General features: G+C 39.5%; 1 protein-coding gene across 1 annotated transcript in view; it reads right to left on the bottom strand.

Moving 5' to 3' along the window:
* Positions 1–17,042, bottom strand: part of FRS2 (fibroblast growth factor receptor substrate 2) — a 98,553-nt gene extending 81,511 nt beyond the window's left edge. The window contains exon 1 of the mRNA XM_075931650.2: positions 16,791–17,042. The gene's annotated coding sequence lies outside the window, so the exon portion shown is untranslated. The remainder of the gene's footprint in view (positions 1–16,790) is intronic.
* Positions 17,043–17,805: the final 763 nt, after the last annotated feature.

Genomic DNA, 17,805 nt, shown 5'->3' with positions numbered 1-17,805 from the left:
TTTTAACTCTCTCATATTGACCGAGCTGATAGGTCAATGTAATTTTTTTTTAAATATTTCATTTAACTATTTTAGTTAACAAATGTTAACAAAAATTTTATTTTAAAAAACTCGAATGTTTAACTAAACTCGAAAATTCATATACTTGTTTTTTTTTAATATTATAAAAAAATTGATAGGTTTGCTTGAGGGAAAAAAAAATCAAGAATACATAACATTTTTGTTTAATTAAATAAAATAATTTTAATGTCTTCTGATGTTCTCCTCCTATGCAACATGGAAAAAAATCCTCCAAATATTAATGATTAATCTGTTGAACTAGAGATAGTTTCACCTCTCAATAACTTCCTAAATATTTGGTTGAGTTACCTTTGATAAATGAAATTGCCAAACAATCATCCATTTTCTGATACAGCTGTAAAACTAATCTGAAGAGTTTTAAAAATAAATCCTTGTTTAAAAACATATAGGGTGAACCTCCTAAAAATGACACCTACATCTCTGAGGTGTGAAGAATATGTATTAAGGTTATAACAACCAACAAGAATGCACTTTTATGTAGAAAACTATTATTAAATTGAGTCTTCCTGACTAGTGATTTAAATCAAATCCACCCTTGCTGGGGATCTGAGAATGAAGTTGAGCAAAAACTCTTGAGATTACCAATAGCTGCTCCCTGTCAGAACAATGGTTCCCAACTATTGATCCGTGGACCGATGGCAGGCTGCAAACCCCCGCTTGCCAGACTGTGGCACTCTGCCAGGCCGTGCCTGTGGCGCAGCAGTGAGGCTGTCCTAGTAGGACAGCCTCACCGTGGCCCTGGTTCCAGATCTGGCAGCAGCCACACGGCCCAGCCAGTGGTGCTTTGTGACCTGTAATAGTCTTTACTATTGTTTTATTTACTGCAACTGTAGGTTCATGAAGAAAGAGGACATCTGATTCCTTCCATTACTATAATCTTCCTAAATGTCACTATGTTAAATATGGTCACTTTATAATTTGAAGTTTCATACGTGTCTAGCTACCTCAAATAGAGTGTTCATAATGGAAGGAAATCTGATTGAAAAAAATCTCTTTCTTTGGTGCTGGATTTGATTGATATTAGGGATGTTAAGGACTAGTTGCTCCCTCTACCCTTGCTGCCTCTATCAGATAGAGGCAGCAAGGGGGGGGGGGGAGGGTACTCCAAAGTAGCAGCACTGCATGGACCCCAGGATCAGCTGTGCAGCACTGCCCCTTTGAAATGCCACCAGGGCGTTTCAAAGCAGCAGCACCGAGGTGAGCCAGGGAGTACTGGCATTTCAAAGGGGCAGCTTTGCCGTATTAACTAATGACATGCTACTTAACATCCTTAATTCATATCAAACAAAGTAGCAGTGCATTTTCAAAGCACTCTAACCGACAGCTCAGAATGTATCCCGTTAGTGGCAGAAACACAGAAATACTCTTTTCACCATAAATTGATAGTTTTTAATGTTCCATCATTTTTTTCAAAGTATTCTGCTATGTTTCCATGGTAAATCTTAAAAACTCAAGAAAAAAAAATCAATACCACCAAATGGCTTTGCAGCTACATTTCTTTAATTGGTACAGTATGCAATACACTTGAGAAATACATTTGGCACATAACTCTAAAGCCTAACTGTTTAAATAACCTCATAAATACAGTATCTCACTTATCCCCCTCTGCTAGGAAGGCTTAATATCTTTCAATACATGAAAGCTTACATTCTTTTCAGCTCCTGGGTTGCATCCAAATTTTGACATTTTGAATGACTAGCATTTGTATGCTCTTGTAATGGAATAGTTGAATTTATTTAAGCCTGAATGCACCCATATGATGAAGCAGAGAAAGTTGAAAATCTGTTTTACAGAAAAAAAAATACAGTTAACTACTGGCATTATCAAGAAAGCAGTATATAATTTGTCACCTAAATTATAGCAAATTGCCTCCTCTTTTGCCTCATAATTTTATGTATAAATCTACGTAAGACTGAATTATCTTTCATAACTAGAATCAAGCATCTCTCTGGAAAAAAGCCACACGGTTTTATGTAGAATATTTGAGACTGCAAGTAAAAATATGAACATCCCTCTCTTAGATTTTCTGGCATGAAGAAGAAAGAACAGCATTTAGAATAAAATGTTGACTTATTTTAAGAAAAGAATTATGCAACTGTATATGGTTGTCAAACATTACAGCACTCCGCGGGGATTTCATCTATCATGTTTTTATAAGATTAGCACCTAAAAATATAGCAAAGGGAACAAAAATAACTTTCAGAATTTCCATGAAGCAGAAGACATTCTTAATAAAGAGAAGAACTACTTGATTTATACATAAACTATTGCATTCATTAGAATTTTAACAACTTATATACCTAGGACTTAACATTTCAGAAATGCACTGCATTCAGTTCTAATCTGACTTCCCTAAAGAAGCCAGTTCTCATTTCATCCATTCACCTTATATAATTAACAGAAGAGCACTTAATATTATAACACACAGAAGAGAAAACAAGTTGGTTAACGTGACCACACTTGTTAGCATAAATATATACTGTCCTTGTCGATCCTCAGTTTTAATTCAACTACTTTCCTTATTTAGTATTAAACAGTATATAATATCTGCCAATATCAGGTTACCCACGACATACAGATTTGGTACAGAAATGGGCAATGCAAAAACCCATTCCAGAAATGGGACCCACAAATACCCTAAGCCACAGCCTAGCTAGACCCAAACATCATTATCACTTTGAAATTCCAACTTAAAATCACAATTATTTAAGATGAGAAGTCTCTATACCTCAGTTCCTATCATTAATGAATAAGACTAATACAGTGTTATCTGTCCCACAAAAGCCCTATCTACAGGGGGTGTGGAGGGGCAGGAACTGGGATATCATAACTTTTAGGGGGAAAGCAAAACACAAACACTGTGAAATAAAAGCTTCGGTCCTTTATTATGGCCAAGTCCCTTAAAGAACTAAAAGCTGGCACTCTCTTACATTAGCCACGTATGATAAAATACTTTTTAAAAATTTAAAGCAGAGAAAAAATTACTTGTTTTAGCTATAAGCCACTGTACCAAAATGAGTATTGTGTAGGTTGATGAGCACCATTCAGTTTACCATATTAATCCAATCAGATTGTTTTGATCATGTTTTGTGCACATAGGTTGAACTTCTCTAGTTCAGGACCCTTGGAATCTGACTGGTTCTGGACCAGAGAATTTGCCAAACCACAGGTCAATATTAGCTAGCAGCATTACCAACACTTCCACTGCTTACTGAGCTCTTAAGACATTTAGGGGTAAATCAGAACTACCTAACATCACAGAACACAGAGCAAGGATTGGTGGCTATAAACAAACTTTATGGGCCCGCAGGAAACTTGGCCATGATCATGGTAAGTGGACATCCAACTAACAAAAATCATGCCAGACCACAGATGTTGCTGGGCCAGAGAGTACTGAACTAGAGAGGTTCATCCTGTACTAAGAAAACTAAAATTCAAATGACCAATGTCTTATAGTCTTGCAATATATTATCTGGAAACTCCCAAACCAGTGGCTAGTCTAAATTCTATACCATAAAAAGATAAGATATTAAGTGCCATCCTAACTGATTAAAGCAGGGTGGGGAATGTAAGGCCCTGGGGCTCGATGTGGCCCTTGGCTTGCCTAGATCCGGTCCCGAAACTTGGGGCTCCCTCTAAGTATTGGGGAGCCTATGCAGGCACTCCAGCCCCACCGTTGCCCCCACCATGGGGGGCTAGAGAACACAAAATACAGTAGCCTGGGCCCGCCTAGTTCTGGTGTGCAAGGGAAATGTATATCTACATTCCCCTTTTCTCCTTCTTTGTTGGGGCCTATGTTAGTGAGGGCATTGTGCTTCTCACTTGTGTGCAGCCCTCAACTGATTTTTCTGTGGGTCAGCAGCCCCCAACTCAAAAAGATTCCCCACCCCAGATTTAAGATTTTAAGCATCTAGAAGGCAAACACTTAGGGCCAAAAAAGCAGTGGTTAAGTCAGTGGTTCTTAACCTTACTGCAGACTGCACTCCTTTGGTTCTCAAAATATGTTCTTGTACCTCTTATTTAAAAAAAAAAAAAAAGAAACGATGAAGTAGGTCGGTTCTTTAAACCTAAGATATATCATAAAAATCTGGCATGTCTCGCACCCCTGAAAGGGCATCTTGCACCCAAAGGGGGAGCATGTACCCCAGGTTAAGAACCATTGCTTTAAGTTATAAAATTCTACAAATTGTGCATGGTAGAAACAATAGTAGTAAGATTGTTAGATGTGATGATGAATATCACCGCCAGCCAACCAATCAGAATGCCAACAAAATGAAAATTCCTGAAGGAAGAGGCAATGAAGACATGGTCAAAAGCTACCGATGGGCTAACTTTTGTAGCATTTGCCTCTTATTTACAACCCCATGAATAAAGGACCTTTAACCGTCTTTAATTTTATTTTAAAGTACTGGTAGTTCTTGTTTCTAACCTTTTGACCTCCTACCGTACAGACAACCGAACTGATTTAAAATTAGTTTAGAAATGTAACTATTAGAGATATCAACCCAGGGGAGAAGGTTACATGTTTACAAAAATAAATGTTTTTAACATTCCTAGTAACTATGCTTCAGCTGACAGATAGATGTAAGTTAACATAGTTGAGATATTAACAGTAAATTAATCTTTTCACTATCAGTGAGCTACAAACATTTGAAACATGAAGGCCTTAAATGCTTCAGGCTTCAATAATTGCAAAAATTGGAATAGATTTAAATCTTTAAAAAAAATTCTGATGTTTTTATTTGCCTTTTAGGTTTATGTTCAAGCTCTTCTCCATAAATTTGAGGGCTAGAGACTTTAAAAGACAGATACAAAAGAGTTAAACACATGCACTTAGCTCCAAGAGCTCAGAGATTTAAGAAAACACACCAAATATTACAAGACTTGTAATTAAATCATGAAGTTGGCAACACTGCATGTGACCAAAACATCCACTTAACCTTCCCAATTTCAAAAAATTATTTCCTTCATTAATCCTGCAGTAAGACCATTTTAAAGACAACCTGCTGAATATTAATTCTGTTAAAGTTTTAAACAAATATTTTGGTCATTTTCATAGCAGATTAGTGATGACAACCTACTGTATTTTCTTCTCCCACCAGATCATACACCCTGGGCTCAAAAGTATTTCAAAGAGACTGACCACTTGCAAGAAATCAACATCTGCAATCCATCAATATTTACTTATGGCTATCAAAAGCAATCTTCCCCGCCCACAAGACCTTTATTGTATGGCATGTCATTAGGGATGTAAAGGTTTAACCAGTAAGCCTCACCCTTAACAAGTGAAGCTTGTGGGTTAAGGTTAACCAATGGGGCCCTGCAGTAGCTCCCGACCTAACACTTATATTAATTAGTGTTTAATAATCCTCAAACTAGTTCCCTATGGTAAGTACTGTGCAACAGATATTAAGCCAAAGTCCCTATTCTGAAGGTATGGTATGTGGGCATGAAAGTGGAAGAAACTGAGACAAATGGCAGAGGAGAGGGATTGGATGTAAACACAAAAAGGGCAAGGGCAGAGAAGTAGGGAGGATAAGAATTAGACAATGCTTTCAAGGTAAAGACAAAGAGCTCTAACTTGATGCAGTAGACGAGGGGGACCGAACAACTACTGAAGTAATTCTTAGCATCTTTCCTCTGTAGGACTGTAGCAATATGGATGTTACAAAGATTGGGGAAAAGACTCTTACAGTAGTTGGGGTAGTAATAAGGTGAGACACTGTATGAAATATGGGTTATCTTTTACAATATTATAGATTCCAATATTATGGATCAAAATTGCAGTGAATCTTACAAGATATGCCATGAAAGATATCAGTGGAAAAGTTATTTGCTTAACATGATATGTTTGTTTTGATGTATGTATTATCTGTGTATCATGTGTGATACATAAATGCGTGAGATATATTGATCTCAAACTTTTGCTCAGTATCTGGGTGATGCACCAAAACAGATTGGCATCAGCATTATCCAGCCTGCTTAACGGCCCATCAAGGACAATCAGCTGTACAATGAACCCACTGAGAGAAGCCAGGACTACATCTGTGAGTCTGTAGGATACTGAGGGGCATGCCTGTGGACGGAGGACTCCAAGGCTCTGTCTACACTCCCGGCTTCTTGCCCAAGTAATATGCAAATGAGGCTAAGCATGGAATATCGCCGAGCCTCATTTGCATACCTAATGAGCCACCATTTTTTTCAGAAGAGGCTCTTGCGCAAGAAGGAGTGTCTACACTGCCCCTTCTTGCGCAAGAAAAACCCTCTTGCGCAATGCCGTTCTTCCTGAAAAGTAATAGGTGTAATGGCATTGTGCAAGAGGGCTTTTCTTGCGCAAGAAGGGGCAGTGTAGTTGCTCTTTCTTGCTCAAGAGCCTCTTCTGAAAAAAATGGTGGTTCCTACGTATGCAAATGAGGCTCGGCGATATTCCATGCTTAGCCTCATTTGCATATTACTCGGGCAAGAAGCCGAGAGTGTAGACATAGCCCAAGTGCTTTTCCATGTCCTCATGCTGTGAGCTTGTGGGACAGTGGAAAGATGCACAAGCCACAAAGCAAAGGATATAAAAAGGCAGATACATCTTCTCCAGTTTGTCTTGAATCCTGCTTCTGACCTCTAGAGAAACTTCTCTACAAACTGAAGCTATGAAGAAAGGAATAATAGACCAATCCAAACTTTGGATGTGTTCCAGAGGGACTTGACAAAACAGCAAACTCACCAATGCTACTAAGAACCTGACGTGACTTCAAAATCTATGTATGTGATTATGTTGACCATTTAACAAGTATCTTCACTTTTCTTTATAATCAAACCCTTAGTTTTAGATACTAAAGGATTAGCTAGCAACATGGTATTTTAGGTAAGATCCAAACTAGTATTGATCTAGTAATGTAGTTGGTCCTTTGGGGACCAGAACATTTGTGTAGTGACTAGAGTTTTAAATAACTTCTCACTTTACTGGACCTATTTGCTGTTTGGGAGCCAGACACTGGATAGCAATAATGGGGGCTGCTGTGGCTTTTGTTTTAAGCTTCTTCATAACCATTGTGGGAGATCAGAAGCTCAGTTTGTGATTGATTATTAATCTAACTACAGTGTTAGCCATGACTTTTGGAAGACACTCTTCTCATTTTTGCAGCCTGTCCTGACCTTGGCATTTTCAGTGTGAGCTTCACTGGCACTTCAGGTCACATAAAGGTCTGAAAGAGAATTTTAGCAATGAAGATAAGAAACTGACTCATATTGGAAACATTTTGGAGAAAGAGGCAGCTTTATTTGAACAAAACATGGATGCAAAGAACCAGGGAGAGGATGTAACCAAAGTCCACTCCAAGGTTATTGGCACAACTAACACAGAGGATGGTGGTATTTGTCAGCAGTAACTGAGAATGAGGAGAGAATGAGCAAAAATTGGAAGAAAGGAAGAGTTCAGATTAGGCCACATTATTGCTTGATTTCTTGCTGTATTCTTAAGATTAGACTGGAAGGTGGCACACAAATCAGGGTCTGAAGCTAAGATACAGTCACTATAAAAAGCACCCCAATACTGTATAAGCAATCCATAGATATTCTAGTCTTTTGAGGTGTATGGAAGGAAGTAAGACTAAGGATGATGGCTGCAGTGGGCAACAATACCGCTGCTGAAGGTGTAAATGGTGCATGAAGTAGTGGGGAGAGGGACAGTTAGTGGTTTCTTCCCCATTGAAAAGTTTCCTGGCTCTAATCTTCACAGACTGAATGCATTTAAACTGTTTTCAATATATTTTGGACTGGAGTATTTCACTGGTTAGTAATTGTACAGTTCATGCTACTGAGGAGGGTTAGATTTGTTTTTCAGTTACTGGATTTGCTGTAACTCAAAAATAATGTAATTATTTCTTTAATCTATAGCATGACATCTGTTAATCAATATTTGAAATAATATTTAATATAGTCCAGGGCTACTCAATACACGGCACGCAGCCTGTTTGTTTGTGGTCCGTGGTATGGATTGGGTTTACACAGGGCTCTCAACATGTGGCCCACAAGTGGGATCCTATGAACATGACCTCCACTGGGAACACATTGCATAATGGCGAGTCAATATAATGGTCTTCTGTTGCTATGCGTTTTAGTAGTTACATTCCTGGACTGTCATTACTCATTAAAAGTGCTGTCATGTGGGTGGAAATCGGGTAAATATTGCATTTTATTAATATCAGCAGGACTTAAATGGGGCCTGCGTGTTGGGAAGTCCTGCCTTAATCTTTGTATTCATACCTGGCAGTGTGAAAGAAGCTATTTGTATATATATTTGCCTGTACATTCAACCACGATAAAGTTGCGGCCCTTGACATGTGATGGGAGTGTTATTGTGGCCCCCGGAGCTTCCAAAGTTGAGTAGCCCTGATATAGTCCATCATAGAAAAATCTAAAAAGTGTGAAATACTCTGTAGCCTTAATGGATGGATGAAAAGACCTAACACCAAAGTGACACTGACAAGAGCTAGACGATTTGTTTTTAAAACAATTATAATATTTACATTTTCTCTTTTAAACACTTATTTTTAAAAAAGTGTTTTAATATAAATATGACTGACTCTAAAATGTCAGAAGAATTTTAACATTCTTCTCTGAAGTAGCCCTAGTCCTCACTGTGTTGCTTGGTATCTTAGTTTGCCTTTGCTTTCAAAACTCTAGGCTTGCCAAGAACTATTCCTTTCAAAACCTCAGGAATTCCATTACTAGTTTTAAGCTAAATTAAAGGAAAATAGAAGCATTCAACGCATGGTAAAACTATGTACAAAGTGTTTGTTGATAGTCATAAATAGACTGAAAAATTTAGACATGTCTGAAAGACAACTGCTGTATAGTCAGCTCTGTTTTGCTCTGCTCTGCAATTAAATAAAGAGCTACTGCTGTCATTTCAAGTAAGCTCAGCGTAAGATTCATTTGTACTGAACTGGAATATAGAAAACACTAGATCATTCATTCTTCACTTGAAACCATTTATATATAAAACCATAGTTTGCATTTCTATGAAGTATAGTGGGAGTTCCTCTTAAAAAGTATTGCTTCAATGTCTCTACATGGGGCAAAGATGTCAATAATTTCTAAAAACATAGAAAAACCAGCCAACTCTCCATCACACTGAAGATTTCCTCTAGAACACTCATTTACCCCCACAAAAATAAAATAAAGCCATTCCATACAAGGAATGCTTGTAAAATTAAGAAAATGTTGTCAACTACATTAAGCGCAAAGGTGAAAATGCAACTGTCAGGCTCTTAAACTAGTATTGTATTGATTACTGACATCCTTCTTTTAACATTTGACTACAATCATCAAACTGTTTAAGGAATTCATTATGACCATTATTAGCAATTGCATAGCAGTAATGCTAAAATGTTTCAGTCCAAAGTAGGACAACATTGTATTAGATGCAGTACAAACATGTGGGAAGGCATGGTCTCTCCTCCAAAAGTATTTACTGACCAGTTTGCCTGAAAAATAGAATTTGCAACTATAGGATCAATCAAAGATGAGAAATTTGGCAAAGTTTGTTGATCACACCATGGTAATCACCAGAATTTATTTGCAAGGCAATGCAATTTCAATTCCAGCTCTGAAGACAATTTAAAAGCTAACTGTTGCAAACTACAGAATTCCAGCTACCAGCATACCAGGATAGAGGGTACATTTTCTCTTTGAAAGAGAGGCAGGAAATTACAGCAACTTTTCACCACTGAGGCAGCACACAGTAATGGATCAGTGATTTACACTAACCGTCATCCTCTGTATGAATGACTGCAGCAGTATCTCAGCTCTGCCAATACCAATACCACCATGAAGAAAAACCAATGGAGAGGAGTCAAGGAAAAAGAAGGTCTTCTCTTAGAACTAAGAATGTAATGATCAAACCTCTCCTGAATTTGAGTAGTTGTCCAAAAAATTTGCAATATTACAAACATGCCAACTATCACATAGTACATTCATTGGTTTTTTATTTCAGGTAAAGATACTTAAAAAAAAAAAAAAAAGTAGTGGCTCTGAAGTACACATTTTCTTGAATACAGAAGACACAAAATCAAGTTTACACAGGAAGAAATCTGAATATCTGAAAAAAACCAAATGCTTACTGAAAAGTAAGTTTAAAAAAAGAGGCTTACATCCAAACTAATTCACCTGCAGTACAGAATATTTCCTCTTCGACTTACTACATGGAAAGAGAAGTAGATAAAGCCTAAAACCATACTTGAAACATTGATTTCCCTCTTCCCCCTATTACAAAGCTGTACTGTAATAGGACTGTTTCCACACAAACTAGACATCCCTATCTTAAAAGCACACTGTTATTTGAGTAACTAGAAGGGAAAACTAATGCAACATCAGACTCCTACCAAAAATTTGCTCCAAGTTACAGGCAACAACTTAGAGAAACTAACTGTGATGCTACAATATTTTGCAGTGCTGCCATCACCACTTAGTAGTGCACAAAAGATCTCAAAGTTCTATAAAGGTGAGTTTCCCCACTATTTTGCAGATTGGGAATCAGGCACAGAAAGGTGTAAGGGACCACAAGGCAAATCAGTAACACATGGGAACAAAACCCAAGTCTTGACTCCCAATTCTCTGCTCCAAGCATTGAACCTTGCTCACAGAGCTGACATCCCCTTGGGTAAAGGCCAAATTGTGTGGGTAATATATATGTCATGTCATGGACAAAAAGGAAGCAGTCGGTCACAACAATGTGTGATGTGGAAGCACAATTGTCCTCAACAAGCAGCATGTAGACACAACATTGTCAAGGCCAAGTATGCAAAAATCATGAGCCAAGCCCCCATACCAACCACAAGAGTTGCTTAAAATCATGAGAAAATTTAAAAAAAAAAAAAAAAAAAAAGAGAGTTCTTTTTATTTACCCTTCAGTTTTTGAGTCATTTGCATTCATGTTTTCAACTCTTCTCTCCAACCATGACAACTAGAAACTTTTTTAAACTGAATTTTTCATGTAATCCCATCCCTCCAGAAGCTGGAGCTTTAAGAAAAACATAAAAAATCATGAGAGTTAGCAACAAAAGATATAGCACTGGAAACTGTCTTAAGTAACCACATGTTTTCCAACTCAGCTAGAGGCAATGAAGTGGTAAGAACAAAAATGGTAGTATGCCAGAGAATACATCACAGATCCAAGCATAAAGAGGAGTTTGTATACACTGATTACTACAGAAAGAGTATATTAACAGAAAGTTTAAAATCCATTCCCCTTAAATATTTTTTATTGTGGAAGGGTTCAAAGCTACTGTCTTGCAACTCCCACAAGTCAGAATATTAACCATTGTTAACTACCATATTTCTGTGTGTGAAAAAGAGTTAAGGTGATAAAAAAGTTTATTTATTTCAGAAAGCACGACTGAAACTTCAAGCGGCTTAAGAAAACAGTCACTGCTCATGCAAGGAAAAGTTTCAAATAAACATAAATGACACCTTGAAAATAATGTTGCTGAAATGTAAATGTGATCAATTTTACTGAGAGTATACACCAAATCCACCGCTTTATCACTTATTGTAGAGTCTTACCATTTTCTTGGCAGACATTTTAATTCACTGCTTCATTCTTCATAAATGCTAAACTAAGAGTCAGACTCATTGGTTCAGAAGCCTATTTGAATTATGAATGATCACTGCCAAAATATAAATACATAGAAAATTACAGCAAATGTAAAACACACTAAAGAGGTCAACTTATACTTATTAAATTTGGGAGATAAGGATGGTGTAATACTTCCTGACTTTGAGAACATGCATATATATTCAGTAGATTTGTCCATCGAAATCTAACCTCATCACCAAGAGTCACTCAGTTAAACTAATGAAAACTGGAGTATCAAATATGGATATGATCTGCTTGATGTATTTATGTTTCCCAAAGGACATGTTCATACCATGTAGAATTTCAGGTTTCTTCTTTAAAAAATGTCCCTAACCCTAATAGCTTTAAAAGAAGAAGAGTCTGAATATGAACTGAGTTAAACTATTGCAGTGAGGAATGCCTGCATTGGCATATACAGGCAGTCCCCGAGTTACGCGGATCCGACTTATGTTGGATCCGCAGTTATGAACGGGGCCAGTCTCCCTGGTCTCCAGCAGACCAGGGAGAGGAAGCAAAGCCGCGGAGCCCGAGGGCAGCAGGACAGCCACGGTGCGTCTGGGCTGTCCCACTGCCCCCGTGCTCCGCGGCTTTGCTCCGGACGCCTGTGGTACAGCAGCTGGGGCGCTGCCGGTTGGTCCCGTAGCGCCACTCCTCGGCGCTACTGGACCAACCCGGCAGCACCCCAGCTGCTCTGCCCCAGGCGTCTTGATTCAGCCACTGCTGGTCAGTTTCAGCAGCGGCTGAATCAGGACACCTGGGGCAGAGCAGCTTGGGTGCTGCTAGGTTGGTCCAGTAGCGCTGAGGAGTGGCGGCGCTACTGCACCAGCCCAGCAGCACCCCAGCTGCTCTGCCCCAGGCATCCCCAAGTCAGCCGCTGCTAAAACTGACCAGTGGCTGACTACAGGAAGCCCCTGCCCTGGGCTTCCTGGAATCAGCCACTGATCAGTTTCAGTAGCAGCTGACTTGGGGATGCCTGGGGTTCTTAAGTTGAATCTGTATGTAAGTCAGAACTGGTGTCCAGATTCAGCCGCTGTTGAAACTGATCAGTTTCAGCAGCGGCTGAATCTGGATGCCAGTTCCGACTTACATACAGATTCAACTTAAGAACAAACCTACAGTCCCTATCTTGTACGTAACCCGGGGACTGCCTGTAGCTGGAAGCAGTGACTGAGGAACATGACCTCCCTCCCCTTCTTTCTATTAAACTCACAGGGGAAACAGGATGTTTCAGATTTAAAATCCAGTGACAACATTTCGGTGTCAAAATCCACTATTTTACAGCTGATCATTTTCATGGATAATGGAGAAGAGAGAAGCTTACAAGAATGTGGGAACTGGGAGTTGCTTCAGGTAAGGAAATTGTTTTCTCTGGTCATCTCTCTCATACTGGGAAGATAAAGACAGGATACTGGGGGAAAGAAGCAGAGGGCAGGAATAAGAGAGGCTCAAAAGTGGGGGGCATATTTTTCCCACTGAATGTGACAATAAATGAAGAATACCTACATTTAGTTACTACACAAAGATCCTTCCCTTGATCTCACTGCAAAGTTCCTAATGACACAATGTCAAACTGCTATGGATTGAGAGGAGTCTTAAGTCCTCTATTTATGTCCTAGACCATGAACCATAATTAACATGCAATTATGCAACTCCAAGCCAAATGAGTGTTTGTCACTCCAGAGTTAAAGAGATGTAGTATTTTTCAGTCAAATGTTGCCAAAAAGTTTACCACCAACAAGCTGAAAAATAAAAAAATGTCAATTACATGTTAAGTGTTGTTGTAAATATTTGGAAACTTCAGAACACCTGCTGGTGTGCAAAACCCAGAAAATAAAATCATCTACAAACTGACCAACTTCATGGTGTTGTTTTTCATTTTATTCAACCTAGAGAATAAAATTAGCAATAGTGTAAGTGCTGGTTTAACAATTATATTCTAACAGAGAGCTAAAGAGTCATAGCTCAAATTGACTGCAGTTTTTTAACATACTGAACAGCCACACAAGGCCCTATGTGCCATGTATGCCAACTTCAAAAAATCCCATGTAAATTTTAATTTGGAGTTGAAGTGTCTTGTTAAGTGGCCTCTTTAATCAGGCATAATTTTCCATCCACTATTTTAAGAGCCGCCTTTTCTAAACTAATGGACTTGACCCATAGCTTCCAACTGTCGCTGAGAATGCACTGATTTCAACAAGTTTTGCATTTAACCCATCATGAACATTAATGCAATTGTATTCATAATTTAGTTAGGAACCGCAATGAAACCTCTAAGAATACTGAATGAAAGTAAAGAATATATACAGCAAGATTAAATTATGTTACAAAAAGTAACTTATTTTTAGAGCATCAGATTGAATAAGGTATAGTTTCCAGGTAGTATACTGACTGAGAACTAACAGTACAGAACACATAATAAACATGTATAATCACATCAGTTCAAACAATTTATTTCAAATTTACATTCTTCATTTCACATATGCAAATATCCTGATTAACTACAAAGTAATTGTGTAAAATTAAGCACGCATGTAGCAGGACAGATCACACACAAATTTTAATATGTTAATTATCAAATATTTTATTTTTCATGATAAAAAAATATTGCCATAGGATTGGCATGTAATTTTTAGAGTTTAATATTAAAATAAAAATGGCAAACATGAATCATCAGTAGACAACCTATGAAGACAAAGAAATGAGGTAGCTGAACATAGTCAAAAGAAGGAAGAATTATTTAAAGAATGACAGACAATTTGACACCACAAATAAATTTCAGTTAGGTATCTTTTCATACATATGTACATTCAGGATTACTTTTGGGTACATCTTGAAAATCCTCTCGCTATCTATGTATGTCAGATGACACTGTTATGTGTCACTTATCAGTCTTAGTACTGAATTACTTTTGGTTTCAAAGTAGTAACTGCGGCAGCTGTGCAGAAGGATGACCCTGGGAAGGATCAGGCTGTCCTTTTCTAAAAAGATACATAATTCCACCAAGCGCAGAAAATTTTCAGGTAGAACTAAATTAAACTTCTTCCCACCACCCTTATTTCAAATCTTTAGTCTTGATGACCTTACAAAGTGATGGTCAATAGAAAGACGGCAGTATAATCTTAAACAACTAAATTGACCACTTTGTGTTTAAATTAAACAATGAATGTGAAAATAAGCAAACATAAAGAGAAGTTTAGCTAAATTAATATATTTGTAAAAATGTTATTACAATAAGTGTTTTCAACTTTTCTTGACACAATCATACAAACTAAGGGGTTGCTAGTTAAGGAGTATCAGAGGGGTAGTCGTGTTAGTCTGGATCTGCAAAAGCGATAGTTAAGGAGTGACATCCATATCAAAAGCCAAATAAGGAAGGGAATGAAATGTATTAGTATTAGCACTGAAGTGGTAATTTCTTTTTAAACAAAAGTCAATATATGTATAAAGTGCTGTATGTTTTCAGTGCAGTATTCAGCTAAGGAAAATAGAGAGAGTCAAGCTGCATAATTCCTGATGATTTCAGTAAGAATATAGGACAGGTATTGGATCTAAACTCACATTTCTTTATACCAGAGCATCTCAAACCACCACAAAAACATGTAATAATGTGTACAGCTCATCATCTCTCACAAAGAAAAAATGACTACATAGTAATCATCAGATCACAAAAACAGGATTTTAATGTACCATGACAATATTTTAAGGATATTTAAAATCAAAATAAGTCACTCAGGAAAAAATTTATATGCACATTAAGCTAGATATCACTTCTATATCAGCATTCAGTCAAGAGACTTGAGAAGTTTTAGAAGAGCATATTCACAAAAGTCATTCATTAGGAGATGAAAATCAAAGAAAACCACTACTACAAAACATTGTGGTCACACCAGAGAAAATGTCAAATCCAAATTCTTCCCACTATTAACCTACAGTTGAAAAGTATATTAGTCTATGATTAAGTGCCAAATACAATTCTAAGTGATACTTGAATATGATAATCAATTTCTATGGATTGTCAATGAAAGGAAGGATTAAAATTAGCCAATCTGTTTCTCAAGAGATTAAAACTCAGTGTTTCAGACATAGCACTTACCAAATTACAAAAGTGAATCAAGTCATACAGCTGATTTAAAGAAAAAGTTGATCTAAACCTTAGCCATAGCACACCTGATGGTCTACTATAATTCATCAAGATATGAGGCACCCATTTGCTCTGTTTAACTTTCTGAGGCCAATCCCCAGCAAACTAATCCTAGCAGAAGATTACAAAAAGGGAATTTTCTACTTGAAATATATTCAATTAGTATAACTTTTCACATTTTCACTCACAGGCGATTGTTTTTGGGAACATTTTCAAAATCCCCTCCCTAACTGCATCTATCATATAATTTTGCTATTTCGTCACTAACTCTTCAATCCATTTGAGTTCAGAATTAGTTTTGTTCAAGACCAATAATTTAAAAGTTGCAGGACTACTGAGTATCCTGGAGTAAAAACACCGCAATCAGGAACATGCAATAACTAATGCACATTTCAGAAGCAGTAATAGGTACACAGGCAAGCAAGTGCTTGACTAGACACACAGGATGAGGTTGACCAAGCAGGCAAATCAACTGGTGAATATAAATGGTCATCAAATCCAGACACAGGAGCTGCCTCCAGCAAACCCAAACTCATGACAGCTTTCAAGACTCACTTAAAAAAAATTCTCAAATACACAACATCCCATCCCAACTAGTAACACACGCAATAGCAGATTAGGCGCCCCTCCTCTCACAAACCTCTAATTCCCGCAGGGCGGTGCTCTCCAGCCCCAAGCCCGACCCCCAAATACAAGGTCCCATCAGCTCCCCCTACCCCCAGTGACAGGAGCACGTCCCCCGCTCGGCACATCTCTCCCCTAGGGCCGCCCAACACAGGACCAATAGGGAGTGGAAGCTCCCGTAGCCCAAGACTCTCCCGCTGGCCCCAGAAGAGCCAAGCCGGACCAGGCCCCGGGACGCTGCGCCCCCCGCCCCCAGAAACAGCTGCGGACACCCCCAGGAAGGGGCCGGGCCGGACGCTGCCCAGCACTTACATTCTCCATGAGCCCAGGACCGGCCGCGACACCGGCAGGGATGGGGCCGCGCCGAGCCGCCGGGGGCCAGGGAGACCGCGGCGCTGGGTCCTTCCACCCCCGGGAACAACTGCAACTCTCGATAGCGGCAGCAGCAGGGCCTCGCTCTGGGCCGGACTCTGCCCGGGACAACTTCCGGGGCAAGCCACACAACTCCTTCCGGGCTGGGGAGGGGAAGTGGGTGAGTGACCCTGGGAAGGAGTCGGGGGTACCGCTGGCGTGGGGGGGGGGGGGACACGCGCTGGTAGATGCGGCCTCGTTCCCAGGCCAACAGTTTGCCCCGACCTAATTTGCATATTCTCACGTAACCCCGGGCTGAGGCCGTTATGCGGAGCGAGCCTGCCCGCTGCAGCCATCGCTTCCCCTCCCCCCTCGTCCGCCGGGCGCTGCTGCAGGGCGGCGGGGCTCGGGCAGGCTCCCGGCGCAGCCTGAGGAGCGAGATGCGGCGAGGCGCTGGGCAGTGCCAGGCTCAGCTCTCGCGGCTTATCAGGGGCGGGCGGTGGCTGCGATGGTGCGAAGGGCGCAGCCCGTAGCTCGCGGAAACTCAGAGAAGCGGCAGAGGGAGGAAGAGCTCGGACTTCTTTTCGCGTGAGTTGCGGTGCGCTGCGGGGCACCAGAGCGCCGTGTGGCCGCGCCAGGCCCCTGCCCGGGCAGGGAGCCCGAAGGTGATCCTGATCCAGCTCTTTGCAGGGACTTTTCTGATCTCACACGTTTGAAACGATGGGGGCAGTCGGGGTTTCGTTTGCCTTCCCATGGCTCGTAAACGGGCACCAAGAAGATTTAGTAGTTAATCTTCAAAGCCTGTAAAAATAGAACTTTTTAAGATCTTTTTTTAAACGGCGATGGGAAGAAAATAAGGAACAATGTAGATGATGATGGAAGAGAAGCTGTAAAATGGAGACCCAAGGAATGGTGAAAATGGATGTCTACGGTGCAATTGAACACCTGCAACTACCTTCTAGGTTGTTTGTTTGTG

This window comes from Pelodiscus sinensis, chromosome 1, assembly GCF_052426305.1.
Source record: "Pelodiscus sinensis isolate ZL-2025 chromosome 1, ASM5242630v1, whole genome shotgun sequence".
NCBI lineage: Eukaryota > Metazoa > Chordata > Testudines > Trionychidae > Pelodiscus > Pelodiscus sinensis.
Note: the sequence above shows the minus strand (reverse complement) of the source record. Positions and strands in the feature narration are given on the sequence as shown.